Genomic DNA, 15,521 nt, shown 5'->3' with positions numbered 1-15,521 from the left:
GTAAGCTGCCCCAAACCATGGACAGCAGTGCACCAGCCAATTAGAGCTAATTAGCCACCTGTGGAGCAGGGGCAGCAGAAAGGCCAGGGAGGGGCTGTTGGAAGGCCTGTGCCTCTCCTTGCACCACTGGCAGTGCCTGCAGGAGCCAAGGCAGGCAGACTTGCCCTTCCACTCCCAGGTAACTCGCCCTGCTTGGACTAATGAGCCGAATCCAGTGATGGAGGGTACAACCTGCTGAGAAATGTTTTCTCCCTTCTTCTAATAAACTTTTCAAAAAGGCTCCTGAGATCCACGGCTGGATTCTCCCATGAACACAGCCCCAGGTGTCAAGGGGACAGAGGCACACAGTAACAGCTCATTTAGCAGGGAACAAATGGCCCCCTTTCAGGCCAACGGTTGAAACATTATACACTTAGACAAGTACTGGGGCCCAAGACGGGTGTCGATCGGAAAGATATGCAGAGGACACAGCACCCATTCTTTTGAGAAATCCCCTGACTGCTCTGGGGGGAAAAATGAAAGATGACGTTCTCTTCAAACAATCCAGAAGGCAAAATGCAAAAGTGTTGGTTGGAATAAAATATTGAAATCAAAATGATTATTAACAGTAATAATGGCTTGTATGCGTGTGTGTACAGTCTCTTGTCATTCATGATTCATTTTCACATGCATCACCTCTTCGAAGCTTCACATCAATTTTATGCAGCAGGACAGGCAAGAGGCAGCATCCCCAGTTTATAGGGAAGGATTGGGCAGGCTGAGAGCTTAAGTCCAATGTCACACAAACCAAATGTCAATGCCACAGTTCAAACCAAGTCTTCTAATTCCAAATACATTACACATCCCATATCTGGACAGCAAATCCAAATTTTGTTATGTTCTTTAACACTTTCGTTTTTAAAAATCACTCTATATTAGAGGTGGGAAGATCCTTAATAACACTGGAAACCTGGCATCCAAAGATGTTAAACAACATACCCAAGGTCTACCATCAAAGTCGGATAGGTCCTTTGTCTCCATACTCCCTCCAAGCCAATGTTCCTCTCTCTGACTGCATCCATTCAGGCCTAATAACAAGGACTATTTCTGCAGAAACTAGCAATACAAATATTTTCTTTTATGTTGTCCCCTTAAAAACAGTAGATGCCAACGACAAACATTTCCTTTTGACACAGATCTTTATCTCTAATAAAGCAGTAACATTAATGTGGTGGGAGAAACAAGCACAGAAGGGAATGAGCAGAGTTCCCTACACACAGTAGGGGTTCAATAAATGTTTGCTGGATTGGATGTAGTGAAATGAGTGTGGACCCACAGGGAAAATAGAGAAAAGAAAGGTATTTTGCACTTTGTAAGAGGCTGTGCTAGGGATTTGGCACGAAGAAGGCATTTGCCATATTCCAAGCTGGTTTTCGACATCAGCATGATGTTCCCACTGTCTTAACAGTGCATACTCGCAGAGAAAACACAGCAGGTTGTGTGCTTCCAGGCAATCCCTTGGAAAATGTTGGACCTTCACTGAAGTTTTGACACTGTTTTTGGTGTCACCTCAGAGTCTTTTTTTTTTTTTTTTTTTTTTTTTTTTTTTTGAGGGAAAAGTCATGGAGTAAAGAGTGAAGTATGTAAAGGAGGTAGAACTGTTAGTGAAATCCTAGTGACAAACCTGATGTCAGGAGGCATTCTCTCACTCTTGTCACTGAACTGCTCTATACAAGATTCTCCCTTGGTAACTTCTGTCAATTTCTGTCTATTTTTACTCTTCCTCTCAATCCACTGGTGGTTTCAAAGTATTTGGGGGTTGGTTCTCTGGGAGGCAGGAAATGTCACAGATCACCCTTTATACTTTGGTCTAGAAAGTACACTAGGAATCACTACCATTCATTGAATACCTGCAATAATAATGATTATCAGGAAATCAAAGGGATAACTGAATTTTATTGAGTGTCTACTACATGTTCCATGCTAAGCACTTCACATGCATTATTTTATTTAGCCTTCATACAACCACCCTGTGATGTTTAATTTGCCTAAAGCTATATAACCACATGGTAGCAAAGTCAGATTCTGACTTCAAAGTCCATGTTCTTAATCAGATAGGGATCACTCATTCTTTTATTCATTTGCACAATCACTATGTACCAGGCCTTGTGCTGGCTACTGAGATAGATAAAAGACAAAGACCATGTTCTCAGACAGCTCGCACTAGCATGAGCAGACAAATAAGCCAAAGGTCACATATGATGTGCCAGGTGTAGTAACAGAAGGGATTGCTGGGTGATTTGGGCATATCCAGGAGGGACACCTAATCCAACCTAGGGAGGGACAAAGAAGATTCCCAGAGGAAATGGTACCTCAGTCTTGAAGACTAGGGAGAAGTCTGTCAAATGAAGGAGGACCTTAAAGGCAGGGAGAGGAGTGCAGCAGGCACAGAGACGTGGAAGCATGGGAGAGCATAGGCATGTTCAAGAGTCTTCCAAGTAGGTCATAATGGATTGCATGCAGAATAGAAAGCCCGATAGCAAACAGAAAGAGGATTGGTGAGGAGTGAGGCTGAAAAACTGGGTACAAACTGAGGAGGGGCTTTTCTGCCACCATAAAGAGTTTGAGTAATATCCTGAAGGCCATGGTGGCCCCTAAGGGCTTGTAAGCAAGTGTGTGATGTTCAAGCAGAAGCCTTACTGCTTATGTACATGCCACTCCCAGAAGGGAAAAAGCAGGGCAGCAACACTTCCATCACCTCTCCTCAAAGGAAAGGGACTGATTTATCTTTTGGGTGAAATCCAGACAGGAGCACAAATATCTGTGGCTACAGCAGATATGCTCTAGACTCTCTCAGCACAATTCCAACTGCACTTCTGTGTTACTTACATTTATGTGTGAGACCCAGGAGTGACTACAGGGTGCTCTAGGACACGAAGCAGACACATTTGCATGAGGCTTGGAAGAACTGAAAGACAGCTGGTATCTGCCACATGCATAGACAGTAGCTCTTCTAGGGCAGCTCGAAGATCCTCCCATGTGTCCCTAGCAACAGTGTCATTTCCACCCTAACAATCCCATGGTGTGGTTAAGTAACTGTCCTCATATTCAAGCTTGGCTCCCAGGACCCTTCTAGAATGTGGTAGGCTACCCAGCACCCATTAATAAATCCTTTTCTGCTTAAACTGTGTCATTATCAACTAAGAACCTAATTGATATAATAGAACACTTCCTTTCTTTCTCTTATTCCAAGCTGCCTGATCTCAGAGATCCTCATTCACTGCTGACCCAAGAAATAAGCCTATGAGGCCACTTGTGCTCCTACAGGGGGAAGGGAAACCTGTGTATATCCAACTCAGACTGACAGAAAGAGAAAGTTCGGGAATCCTGATGTAGCTGCACAACATGCACAACCTCCAAACAAACTTTAACAGAAATAAAACCCAGGTCTTCGTCTTTGACTAGCCCCTGTATTCATCTCCTACTTGGTTTTTAACTATGAGGTAGAAAGGACATGATTAAATATCACTCTCACCCATCAAAATCCCCCTACCATCTGAAAAAAAAGAACACATTTGTGCTTTGGAAGCAGGGAAACCAGTCAGAATCAGCCATTAGGCTTAAATAAACCCAATTCCAGAGTTAGTCGGAGTAAGGAAGGAGATGCTTCTGTGCTAATCAGAAAGGCAATGGGAGCCCATGGGGTGCAGAAACTTCAGCTGGGAGATGCAATCTGTTGATTACCAGGAGACCCTTTTGCAAAGGAGGCCATAATCTCAAACTTGTATTATTTGCAGGGGGCTGATTTTCCCCTTGACTCTCACAGAGTTGCCAACACACCTGCTTCCAAAGCATGTGTTCTCCCCACCTAGACCTCTTAGAGCTAAGAGTGAAGGTTGAGTAAGAAATAGAAATAATTAATAGGGCCACAGAGGACTATACAGGGCATGAGCTAAATTAAAGAAAAATCAACCAAAAGTCCCAAGGTTGCTAGTCTCTGAGCTCCATGTCATCAGCAAGCTCAACTCTTCTCCCTGCATTTCCCCATCACTAAAATAAGGAGAGAAAGATTATAAACACAACTGTCTTTACTGAGCAACTATTTCACATGTCACACAACAGTGGGCGGTGGGAAGAAAAAGTAGGCAACTGCTCTCAAGAGTTGGCAATCTGGCAAGAAAGCTGAGAAGGTGCCAGCAATGATGACAGTAGGTGTGGCAGACACTGCTAGTGCATTCACCAACATCAACTCTCCCTGTCTTCTAATATAGCACCCTGATTCTGGCACATGGCCACCCAGAAAAAAAAATAGTACTCCTTAGCCTCCTTTCTGTTAGGAGGAGTCAGTCACCTCCATGCTGGTCAATGAAGATGCAAAAAGAAATTAGGGAGGCAACTTCTGGCAACGCCCTTAAAAGAAATGGGAAGGTACTCCTCTGACCCCTCTTCTCTCTTCCTGCCATCTACTGTGATGAGGATATGTGATGCACCATCCTGGATCATGAAGATGACAGCAATGTCCTAGGGATGGAGAAGCAGCAAGCTAAAAGGACCCTGGACACCACACAGCTTCACAGCATAGAGCTGCCCTATACACTCAGACTTTTCAAGACTGAAACACATATATTTCTACCATTCTAAAGATATTTTAATCAATTTTATCTAGGATCTTGGCTAAATGCTGTTGGACCTATATCATAATTAATTGAGATGGCAGGCCACCACTTCATTTATCCAGCAATCCCATCTTCCCAGAAAACAGCTGTAACAAAGAAACAAAACAGACTCCTAAACAGCCACAGTTGTATTTTCACTAGAGGCTGATGCCCTTTACTCATAGTAATGGCATCCAGGCAAAGACTTGGCTGATGCTTACTAACCCTCTATATACCTATATTTCCAATGAGCACAATTCCTGATATGTTAGCCCATAGCCAACACAAAGATGGGTAGAAAGGAAGAGGACTAGGTTTAGAGGTAGGTAAACTGACAACACCAAGACACAATAGCACAAACTTATAGGGAGAAAAAAGACTGGAAAAGTATAAAAAAAAGACACTAGAATCTAAAATCTGTATATCCATAGGTCTGAGACCACTTGTATAATTTGGAGAAATGGTCCTGTACACTAAATAGTCCTTTAGGGGGTGCTTGGGTGACTCAGTAGGTTAAGTTTCTGCCTCTGGTTCAGGTCATGATCCCAGAGTCCTGGGATCTAGCCCCACATCAGGCTCCCTGCCCACCGGGGAGTCTGCTTCTCCCTCTCCTTCTGCCCCTACTCTCTACTCATGCTCTCTCTCTGTCTTGCAAATAAATAGTCTTTAAAAAATAAAAATAAATAAAATAAATAGTTCTTAAGATTATCAAGTATATAGTTCAATACAATACCTGATGCTCATAATCATATTTTTGAATCATACTTATTTTTAAAAGGAGGGAAATGTGTAATTTATTTATAAATATTTCCAAAACATTAGTCATCTTGAAATTTTGTTAATTTGAAACATCCCAGCTTATAGATGCCACATATATGTTGTTTCATACGATCCAATGTTAAATGAAATATACTTGAATATCACACATGGAGTCAGTGTTATAACCATTTATTCTGAACCTACACTTTTTTTTAAGATTTATTTATTTATTTTTTACTCATGATAGACAGAGAGAGAGAGAGAGAGAGAGGCAGAGACACAGGCAGAGGGAGAAGCAGGCTCCATGCCGGGAGTCCAATGTGGGACTCGATCCCGGGACTTCAGGAGCGTGCCCTGGGCCAAACAAAGGCAGGCACTAAACTGCTGAGCTACCCAGGGATCCCCCTGAACCTACACTTTTTCAAGACTTGCTTTAGATGTGATGTCCTAGAGATGAATCAGACACATCCTTGCTCTCTAGTAACTCATGGTCTAGTTTGGGCACAGACAAATAAAGAGATCATTATGACGCTAGATCAAACCTCTAAGGAAAGAAAATCATATATGATATAGATGAAAAAAAAGATTGCTTTCTAGAATATGAAAGAAATCCTTATGAGATGACAAGAAAAAGGCAAACCATCAAAAAGAAAAGTGGGCAAAAGATGAATTAGCTATGCACTTAGAAGCAAATCCAAAGGCCCAATGAACATGAGATGATGCTCCTCCTTGGTAGACATCAGAAAAATACAAAGCAGATAACAATGAACTATCACTTGCTACCTAACCAGCTTAGCAAAAGTAAATGAAATAACACATACTCCTGGCAAAGATACAGGGAAAAGACTACTTTGTACATGTTAATGGAAATGCGAATTGTTATGCTCTCTTTAGAAAGATCTATAGCATCATAAAAAGTACATATACTTTGACTTAGAAATGTTAGTTTGCGTATTCTACTCATAAAAGTTTGAGCATATCAATAGGTGATGATGAACGACAGAGATGCTTTATTTATTTATTTATTTTTTTATTGGAGTTCAATTTGCCAACATCTAGCATAACACGACAGAGATGCTTATTTCAGCATTGTGCATAAAAATTAGTGGAACCAAAGTAAATGCTCATTGGTAGGGAAATGGTTGAAAAATCTGTGGTGTATTCATACCACTGAAACTTACAAAGCCATTGAAAATAGAAATATATCTATACCAATTGACTGAGGGAGAGCTGCTGGGGGCAAGAGGCAGAAGAGTTAGTTTCCCATAGTGTTTTAAGTGAGAAATACAGTATGCCAAGGAATATATATATGATCTGATCTTTTAAATCAATGACAAAGGGATCCCTGGGTGGCGCAGAGGTTTGGCGCCTGCCTTTGGCCCAGGGCGCGATCCTGGAGACCCGGGATCGAATCCCACATTGGGCTCCCGGTGCATGGAGCCTGCTTCTCCCTCTGCCTATGTCTCTGCCTCTCTCTCTCTCTCTCTCTCTCTCTCTCTCTCTGTGACTATCATAAATAAATAAAAATTTAAAAAAAAATAAATCAATGACAAAAATCTTTATGTATGTATATACTGTGTGTACACACATACATGTAAATATTATGAGAACATAGAGAAAATATAAAAGATATCTAGGCTATTAGATTAGTTTGTGAGGAAAAGGACACAAAATAAGCAAACAAAAACTTTATTAAAAAATAGATGCCCAGGACAAAAAGCAAACAGCCTTCATAATAAGGCAGAGTATATAAAACCATATCCGTCCATAAATGCTAGTATATAGGTCTAAGGACATAAATGAAAGGACATTCATCTAATTACAATGAGAATTTCAAATGGTTTTTACTAACTCCTTATATTTTTCTATACTTTCACATTTTTTATTATTATTGTTAACTTGTATTATTCATATAACCTGAAAAATTAATAAAGTGATTTTTAAAACCTACCACTGTCAGTGTGATCAATATTTAGTAGAGCTAACTAAGAAAACTTCATGCGGGACTTGGTACCCACTCTCAGCTTTAAAAGACTAGTGGGAAAAAAATAAATAAAATTAAATAAATAAATAAATACATAAATAAATACATAAATAAATAAATAAAAGACTAGTGGATTTGGAAGAGATTTGAAAAAGAAAGGTGTTCCAGGCAGGAAGAACTGCATAAGTACCAACACTAGACAGAGAATGAGCCTTGGCACTAGCTCTCAGACAACCTGCCTCTTCTGGAACAGAAGATAAAGACAACACCCATGGCTGGAGTTCCGTGACCATAGTTAAATCAAACAGATAAGAAGTAGAAACAGCCACCATCATGCATAAGCAAAAACATAATTTTTAGAGTTCACATTAACAAAGGAAACAGCTTGGTTTCTTCAAGTTCTACAGATTGACAAATATTTTGAGTCCTTAGGACTCTGTCCATGGTGACACCATGTGTTTCACTCAGATGTAAACTTCAGTTTGGTAACATTTTCATTTTAAACCCTCCTTCCTGTCAGTTTCCAGCTCGGCTGTAAATATTTGCTTGGAGGAAAAATGTCACTAAAGATCTGAGCTCAAGCTTCCAAAAAAAAAAAAAAAGATCATTTTGAAACAAGAAGTCATATTCTGCATGTTAATTAAACAAAAAGTCTCAAGACCTATGGCTTGGAGTTCATTTTAGAAAAAAAATCGTTTTTATTTATTAAATCCTATGAATACAAATGAACTCTTTATTTGGTATTCCTTCTTGTTTAATTCTGCCCTTCTGAGATAGAAACTTCATGGGCTTTGCTAGATAAATTAAAAGGCTTTCTAGTGTCACGAGGTCTTCTGTCCTCCACGATAGGGCTGTTTCATAGGCTGTAAGTTGAGCAACTGTTAATGATACGGGATGCCTGCACTCCCACCAGCAAAGACAGAGTCTAAATGTCACCAAGCGATAGTCATGACCTTGCCCAAACCAACCAGTGTCACACACAACCCCAACTGAAGTTGATTTCAACCTGAGACACACTCCCTTTGCTCTTTTACAAGATGCTCCTCACTCCGTAAATGGGGCTTGTAGCTAAGAGGACCCCAATGTTCTTATTCCCATCACTGTATTAAGAATCATGGCAGCTAATATTGTTATTCCATTTCCAGGGAATTGAAAGACACAGAACCTTCAAGTGACCCTCCTAATGAGTAGGGTCCATAAGGTAGAACAGGAATGTGTTCTCCAGACAAGGAAAAGACGTTGTGCTCACAAAGGTGTGAAAGGCATGTTTGTAGTGTGTGTGTGAGTGTAGAGTGCGTGCACGTACATGTGCGGTGGTGCTGTATAAGGGTGTGTATGTGTGAGAGGGTTGTGATGTGTATGACACTGTGTGTTAGAGAGAGAGAGAGAGAGAGTGTGTGTGTGTGTGTAGGAGGGAATCAGAAGGTCAAGCTCTGAAAGGCTCTGAAGTCTACGGTCAGATATTTGAATATTATGCTTTAGGCAACAGGGAAACCTTTATGTTTTTTGATCTGGGGAATAATATGATCAAAGCTATGTTTTAGAAAGATCAAGTCACAGCTCTGTGGAGGGCCCATACTGGAGGCCAGGAGATGAGTCAGAGGCTCCAAGAATGGTCTGGAATGGGGAAAAGGGGGCTGAAGGGGAGAAAATTAATTGGAATTACTTTCCTAACACTCTTAGTTTTAGATGGCAGGTAAAAGTGTTTACTATACTATCATTTTTCTTTTTTTCCTCCAACTTTAAATAAATGAAAAATACACTCTTAAAAAAGTTGTCCATTCTGTGAAAAAAAAAGATCTAAAAACAAAGGAATACCTCCCCTCCGAAGCTGTTTGAACACCCAGCCTGCCCAAAGGGAGTAGGACCCTGATCTGACCCAAACAAGAATCTGCTTTGGAGGCTATGCAAAGCAAATCTGCTAAGCAAATGAATCCCTTGCCAGCTCCAACTCCATACCAACAACTGCAGCCCCCAGTCAAGGAAAAAGCAAAAACTGGAGCTGGCAGCTTTCTGTGGTGCAATGTTTATGTCATAAGCAATTATCTGATTACGTCAAAGCTGAGTTCCAAGCAAGTGTATCTGGAATGAGTCTTTTGCAGATAAGGGTTTTCCTCTATATTTTCTCTCCCCTTCTGTGAACTATAATTCCTCCTCTCTGTGTGTCCTCCCCTGCCTATGTTCCTTCCTCCTCTTCTTCCTTCATTCGCTACCTCTCCTGCCTCTTTCCCACTGCCTGCCTGTATTCAAAGCCCAATGCTATCTCTGTCTCTTGGCCTCTCTTTTCACACTCCCCATCTCATCCTCTTTCACTCTTTCCTCTCGTCCTCCCTTCTCCCCCCATCTCCCTTCCCACTCTATAAAAACGCTTCAATTTTAGAAGAGGGGAAAGGCCTTTGCTAGCACAAGAGTCTGAGCAACAAATAGGATCACAGGAAGGTGAATGATTGAGTCCAGCTTTAAGAAAAAAAAATGAATCTTGGAAAAGAGAGTGTGCAGAACAGTGGCCCTTCATTCTGAGGAAGGCAGGTGGAGCCTATGGCTCCCAGTTGTTCCTGAACACCAGTATCTCTAGGCAGTCTTCCAGCTGGGCAATTCCTATTTGCTCATAAGCCCCAGCCAGCTTTTTCCACTGGGAGTGAGGTGGCACTGCTGCTTGTCACATTGCACTGCTCAGCTACTCTCTTGATCAGCTCAGAAAGGAAGAAAAACCATAAAATTCAGAACCAGCTGATGTCAGCACTGCAGGGGATGTCAGTGACCACCCGGTCCAATGTGGTCAGGTCACTGGTGGAGAGACTAGGGCCCCGGCTCGCTAAATGCCACGGGGACTCATTATTAGAAAACCCAGACCTAGGACCTGTTGCAAAAATCCCTCTGCCCTGGGAACAGCTCTAGGTGTTTGTCTTCTGAAAAGGAATCCACTATATAAGGTCCAGATGCATAAACAGATAGGATAAGCTTAAAATAGAGACGGAAAGGGATTAAAATGCACATGGTACACATTAGAAATCCCCTGTATGCTGCTGGCAAGAAGGATTTGAGAAAGGAAGTCTGTTGAAGATGGGGCTGCAGTGGTGGAGGGCTCTAAGCTCTGAAGACCTTTTTAATATGGCTGTATTGTAATACTGCAGTGCCAAACCCCGCCAGTCATTCCAAAAAAGAAAAAGGAAGCCCCGCTTAGCAGCAGAACTTCCCCTGGAAACAGATTGTCTTGCATTTGCACCCATTTAATAACCGTTTTATGTAGCAAGAGCAGGGGAAATGTGCATCCTCAGAAGGCACAGCACGAGAACCTCCTTCTGCAACAACGCGATTCCTCGGACATGAAACTAAAATGCATTCATCGGAACTCAGCCTCCCAAAACAGCAGCAAAGCCACTGTGAGGCGATTTCCAGGCGAGAGCCCCTCAGAGACGAGGGGGATGGGGCTGGCAAGCAGGGGACACACCTTTTCTGAGCTGTTGGGAAACATGCTGCCTGCAAAGTCCACCTAGACTGTGCTGCAGAGGGTTAATTTCCTCAGGGTGGGGGAAATTGATGCACACACTCACAGCCCTACTGAATCCCCCACAACCTCTACCGCCACCGTACATTTGGATTTAAAAAAAAAAAAAATCTTAAATTCCCAGAAATTTCCTGATCAGCCATATCTCTTCGGAACAGCCCCTCCACCTGGGCCGGATTCCCATCTCATCACCAGTGAAAAAGCCCAGAGAGCCGGGCATAATTATTTTGCTACAAGGTTATGCCTAATTGGCCACTAACCTAATTGATTAATCATCTCATTTTTCAAGGCAGCATCAAAGAGCCCAACTGAGCGGGGAGAGAGAAAACATGTGTCCAGGTGGTGCGAGGGGTAAAAATTACAGACGGGCGGCGGGGCGGGGGGCGGGGGGGGAGGTTAGACCCGCAGCCTAGACCCGCAGCCACCCCCTCTGGTTTCTGGACGCGGTGGTGCACAGAAAATCCCAGAAACCCAGAACGAGTGGGGAAATGCGCAGGACCACAAAAAGGACAGAGCCAGGAACCCCCGACGCTGCCAGCCCGCCTGGGTCCAGCCACCTCTAAGAGGATGAAGTTGTCTCCCCCGGGCCGGGAAGGGTTAAGTGGCTGCGCATCAGCCCAGCCTGGGCTAGCGTGGGGAGGCGAGCAAGAAGCACTCGCCCGGGTCCGCGAGTCCTCGCGGGGTGGGGGCCCCCCGGGAGGTCGCCCTCGGTTGCGGCCACAACTTGCGCGGGCCCCCGCCTGCGTCTCCGCGCGCCACCCAAAACTTTGCGCACACCGCGGCCGCGCCCGCCCGCTTTTCGCTTTTCGCAGCGAGTCGCACGCCTCCGAGTGCCCGGCGGGCCCTGGGCAGCCGCCCTGCCCGGCTTCGGGCTCCAGACTTTCCCGTCGCTGCCTCCAGTTCCCACCCAGGGGGCCCCCCTCGCGGCTGCGGGGGCGCGGCGCCCTCCCGGGGGTGCTGGTGCGCAGGCGGCGCGGGCGCGGGCGCGGCGTGCAGGACCACCCCTGGCCGGGCCGGGCCGGGCCGGGCAGCCCCCGCGGGACACGCTGCCACGCTGGTCCGCGCGGCCGTCCCCGCCCCGGCGCGCCCACCCGGAGCCTCCCGCGCCAGGCGGGCGAGCGCAACACCTTCCCATCCTACCTTCCAGCCGCTGAGGACCACACTCTGCGCTCAGCCCCCTCGACTCATCCTCCGGCTGCGGGAGCGGGCGACAGAGTTCCGCTTTTGTTCCCTGGGGCTGGCGGGGCCGTGGAGGGCGGCTGCGGGGGTGGCCGGGGCTCGGGAGCGGCCGCGGAGCTGGGTACCCCGGACGCGGGATGCTCAGCTCACTCCCAGCAGCTCTGCCGGCAGCAGGAGCGGCAGCGGCGGCAGCGGCGGCAGCAGCAGTAGCAGCAGCAGCAGTAGAGATAGTGCCGGCTCTCTGCAGGCCACATCTTTCATACCTTATACATCACTACCGCATTCCCCCGAATAGGGGAGCCCCACAGCATTTCGCCACCTAGCGCAGATCGCGGGAGCCCGCAGCAGCGGCCAAGCCGACCTGACCAGGGTGGGAGCTCCGCCGAGGGGAGAAGGACCTCAGTGCCCGCTGGCGCGCTCCCTCCCCTCCCCGAGTTCAGCGGGGCCTACACCTTGCCCCCATTCTGCAGGGCGCACCTTCCGGGATTGGCTGTGACTTGAGGCCCAGGGAGGTCTGCACTTGAGGCCATGCGATGACAGTTTCTTAGAGGGAGCCCCCTCCTAGCTGCTGCTGGTGTCCCGGCCAGCACGTGCCTTTCCACCGCCTCTTCCTCGCTTTCGTCTTCTCACACGAGGCTTTGCAGGAACAGATGACTTCTCCGTGTCCCCGAGACACATTCGGCTCCTTCCAAGACCTAGAATGCAGGCTCAGGAGCAGTCAGACAAGGGGTCCAGTCGCAGCTGTGTGACCATAAGCAAACTGCTAAATGATGGCGCCTCCAGTTCTTCACCTGCAAAATGGGAATCAGATTACGTCTCAGCGTTGTCCGGAGAATCAAATGAGACAAGCACAGAGCTTGACACATGTTGGGTGATAGCTTTATTCCTTCATCCAGCGCAGGTCCACTTCTCCTGGGATAATAATATATCAGTAACAACTTGCCTATTCAAAAGTATTTATTGTGTGCTTACTTATGTGACAATCCCTATTTTATGGAGTGGGGGTAGGACTTTCCAAAAGATAGGCAAGCAATCCTTACTCTCTTGAAATTTGTCGTCTCTAGTACAAGGACACAGAAAATAAACCAGTAAATTAGCAAGACGCTGGCAGATAGTAATAACAACTACAACAATGTAAATGACAACGACTTAATGTCAGATGGTGGCATGTGATAGGAAATGACCAGGATGGGACATAAGGCTGGCACTTGGGAAAGGACTGAGAAGACAGCAACTGACCTGAGACCTCTATGATAAGGGGCCAGGCATAAAAGATCTGAAGGGGAAAGCATTAAAGACAGAACAGCAAGTGCAAAGGCCGGCCCTGAGGCACGAGTGAATTGAATGCATTTGAGGAAGAAAACTAACTATGGCTGGAATACAGCAAAACGGTCATTAGTGGTAGGAGATAAAGTCGGGGAGGTCAGAGAGAGAGAGGCTGGTCTTATGGGAGGAAGTCAATAAGGTGATTTAACTCCAAAGTCTGGAGTTCAAAGGAATGTGATTGTTCTGGAATTGGAGATAGTACAATTTGCATTTGTAAATGCTCACCTAGGCTGTTTTCTCTGTTATGCAGAGAATGGACTGGAAGGTACAAGGGTAGAAGCAGGGGAACCAATCAGAGGCTCCTAAGTCCCCTTCCATTCCCTGGCCAGCACAATGACAGTGATCTCTCCTCTTCCACCAGGTTAGTTAGGGGGAAGGGCCACTTGGAGGTATCCTGGGAGCTTGAATGTGAGTTTCTCCCACCACTCTGAGTACCCCTTTCCTTGCCTGGAAAATATAAATAATCGTATGCATTCTTATTAAATTATTGTATTTAATAAGGGGATACAGGCCCCTAAGGTGTTAAATAAGTGTTAATTTTCATCTTCACTGTATCTACCCCACTTCTAGAACTTCCAGAGTGCTCCTCCAGGGGCCTCCAGAGTGCTCCTCCAATACCTTAGCTCCATCATGGGGAAGGGAGGGTTGGCCATCCTAATCCTGGAACTGTCCTGCCCAGGGCCTGGCGGGGGTAACTTGTTGAGTCTAGAAAGAGTTCCTCTTGACACCTGCAGAAAGGCTTGTATTGGTAATGTCAGCCCCTGAGCCCATCATCTGTCATCTTGCCAAGCAGGAAACCAATTTTCATTTTGTTTAGGTGCTTTTTTTTTTTTTTTTCCTACCTGATACCCTCATCTAGTTTAAAGCATGCAGGACATCATCTTATGAAGTACTCAAAGTATAAAGATAGAAGCGGAAAGAAAGGGGTGGGGTGGGGTGGCGTGTAGAGCCAGAGATGGCAGGAAAGGAAAACAGACAGTCTTCTCTCTCTTAGCAACAGGAGGAAAGGTTCTCAGCCGAGACACACGCAAATGCTCTTGCATTCATGCAGTGTAATAGATTCCAGAGGACTTCAGAATCCTTTTCCCCATCAATGCCCACAGAAACAGGAATGTTTGGGTATTGCCTCCTCTGACAGATGAACGAGCTGAACCCCAGCTAGGTGACATAGTGGAGTGGGCGCTTGGACCCTTTCCCCCTCTCCATGCCTAAATGCTTCCTGTGGCTCCAACTAACGATGTTGCCTACCCTCTAGTTCTCTCAAGCATTTCTCTAACCGAGACCCAGAACTGTAGGTCTCCAAGATAGTCAGTTCATTCACCCACCTCCATGTACTTTACTCCTCCCCATCTTTCTCTGTGCCTGTTTTCTTTGGAAACTAGGATGCTGAAGTCCAAACAAGGATCCACAGTGTCAAGTGTCTAGAAACTGACTGACTCACTCACTATTCCAGGCTGGAGATCGAGGAAGGAACAGGTGATAACGGTGCATCTCTGATATGCCACATGGCTATCAGACAGAATGTGAGACATAGCTTTGAGTCCCTGCTCTGTCATTTATTGTGTGGGGGTGCCCCACAGCTCTGGTGAGCCTAGACTAGCTGAATTCAGCACACCACTGCCCATCACTCATAGAAATCAACCCCAAACAGGTGAGTGGCACTGTATACCTCACTAACCCTTTGTTCTATATCATTTCCTGAGATAGTCACAATAATCCTTGAAGGAAAATATCATCCCTATATATCTGACCGAAAAACTGAGCCTGGGAAGGTCTGAGTGATGTGCCCACAGTCAGACAGCTAGTAAGTAAGAGAGCCAGGTCTCATGTCTGTGCCTCCCAGCTCCAGATCCAGTGATCTTTCCACCTCTGTGCCATTCGTTCCCTGTGAGGTCACCGTCTGTATTTCTTTTTAGGTTCCGAGATCCCAGGGCCTGAGCCTCCGTTTTTCAATCTGACAGGCAAGAATAGTAATCCCCACCCTGCCTTTTTCACAGATGCCCTGAGAATCAAATGAGATAATGTAGATGGAAGTGTTTTTCAAAGCACAGTGCACCCTACAAAGATAAAAGGATGAATATTACAGTCAGTAGCTGGAGGAAAAATATGGGAGCAACAAATCCCAGGCCCT

The 15,521-nt window shown here is 45.4% G+C and overlaps 1 protein-coding gene across 11 annotated transcripts in view; it reads right to left on the bottom strand.

Moving 5' to 3' along the window:
• Nucleotides 1–12,696, bottom strand: part of DAB1 (DAB adaptor protein 1) — a 1,107,850-nt gene extending 1,095,154 nt beyond the window's left edge. For 4 of the 11 annotated variants that reach the window (XM_072730799.1, XM_072730814.1, XM_072730810.1 and 1 more), the window contains exon 1: nucleotides 12,026–12,664. The gene's annotated coding sequence lies outside the window, so the exon portion shown is untranslated. Of the gene's footprint in view, nucleotides 1–12,025 lie in introns of all 11 variants that reach the window. The other 7 variants (XM_072730805.1, XM_072730804.1, XM_072730811.1 and 4 more) reach the window with 4 other exon arrangements.
• Between the last annotated feature and the right edge of the window lie 2,825 nt (nucleotides 12,697–15,521).

Source organism: Vulpes vulpes, chromosome 12 (assembly GCF_048418805.1).
Source record: "Vulpes vulpes isolate BD-2025 chromosome 12, VulVul3, whole genome shotgun sequence".
NCBI lineage: Eukaryota > Metazoa > Chordata > Mammalia > Carnivora > Canidae > Vulpes > Vulpes vulpes.
This window is presented reverse-complemented; position numbering and strand designations above follow the sequence as displayed.